The following is a 1,705-nucleotide window of genomic DNA, read 5'->3' as shown; positions in this document are numbered from 1 at the left end:
AATTATCGGTTAATCTGATATTAATATAGTGGGAACTATATTATATGATATATTTGTTTAAAAATTTAATTGTTCTTTTATGTTTATATTTATGCATCTATATATATATATTATGGGTATCATGTATTAAATATCGGTTAATATGATATTAATATAGTGGGAACTATATTATATGATATATTTGTTTAAATATTTTATTGTTCTTTTATGTTTATTCTTATTTTAGTTTTTTTATTTATTTTTATTAAGCAATCTTAAATAAACCAACAATGAACCTTTGAAGCCTTGACAATTTTATAATTTGTGTATTTGAAGTTTTATTATAATATTTTCTTCTATAATATATCATTGCTAAAATTAAACTTACTGCACCCTCTCCGTGGATCGATCTCGTACTCACGAGTATATTACTTGCAGACAACTTACACTTGGGTGAATTACAATTTAAGTTGTAGCAAGTTTTTGGCGCCGTTGCCGGAGAGGTATAAATTAAGTTTAATTTTTGTTATTAATGTTACTTTTGTAAATAGTATGTTGTTTTTAATTGTATGATTGTTTGGAGTCGTAAACAAACTGGTAGACTTGTTCGAGTATTTGAAAATATTTTAAACATGGAGGATAATTCTAATAATCAAGATGATAATAATAATAATCAAGAACATGAACAACCAAGAACACTTAGGCATCATATGAATCCAATAAGAACTAGTACACCATCTGTTTAGTTTTTCCTCTTGATGCGTCTAATTTCAATTTTAAACCTCAAATTATTCAACTTTTACCAAATTTTCATGGCCTAGATTCTGAAAATCCATATTTGCATTTAAGAGAATTTGAGGAGGTTTGCAACACTTATAATGATCAAAATTGTAGCATGGATATTATTGGATTAAAGATTTTCTCTTTTTTCTTAAAAGATAAAGCTAAAACATGGTTGCAAAATTTGAGATCAAGTTCAATAAGATCATGGGAAGAAATGCAACAACAATTTCTAAAAAAAGTTTTCCCTTCCCATAGAACAAACTCTTTTAAAAGACAAATTACAACTTTTTCTCAAAAACAAGGGGAAACATTTTATCAATGTTGGGATAGATATAAAGAGTTACTTAATACATGCCCACATCATGGTTTTGAAATATGGAGGATAGTTTCTCATTTTTATGAAGGTTTAATACCTAAAGATAGGCAAATGATAGAACTCGTGTGTAATGGAACTTTTGAAGATAAAAATCCAAATGAAGCTATGGAATATTTGGAGTCATTAGCAGAAAATGCTCAAAATTGGGATAATATAGGCTCAATTGAACCACCAAGTAAAACCAATAATTCAACAAATGATGTTGGTATTTATCATCTTAAAGATGATGTAGATATTCAAGCCAAACTTGCATCTTTAGCAAGAAAAATTGAGTCATTAGAAATAAAAAGGAGTGATAAATTAAAAAGTGTTCAAGAAATTGTTTGTCATATTTGTGATACACATGATCATCTCACAAAAAATTGTTCAACTTTGCCTTCATTTAAAGAATGTCTCCATGAACAAGCCAATTATGTTACCAATTTTAATAAACCAAAATAGATCCTTTTTCACAAACATATAATCCTGGTTGGAGAAATAATCCTAATTTTAGCTGGAGGAACGATAATAATGCACAACCTTCACAACAACCTTTTCAAAATAACCACAATCATCAAGGTTATGTTC

At 27.6% G+C, this 1,705-nt stretch overlaps 1 non-coding gene across 1 annotated transcript; it reads right to left on the bottom strand.

Moving 5' to 3' along the window:
- Positions 1–1,020: 1,020 nt before the first annotated feature.
- On the bottom strand, positions 1,021–1,131 carry LOC140885768 (small nucleolar RNA R71). Its single transcript, XR_012151184.1, has one exon. It is a non-coding gene; the product is annotated as a small nucleolar RNA R71 (small nucleolar RNA).
- Between the last annotated feature and the right edge of the window lie 574 nt (positions 1,132–1,705).

This window comes from Henckelia pumila, chromosome 2 (assembly GCF_033568475.1).
Source record: "Henckelia pumila isolate YLH828 chromosome 2, ASM3356847v2, whole genome shotgun sequence".
NCBI lineage: Eukaryota > Viridiplantae > Streptophyta > Magnoliopsida > Lamiales > Gesneriaceae > Henckelia > Henckelia pumila.
This window is presented reverse-complemented; position numbering and strand designations above follow the sequence as displayed.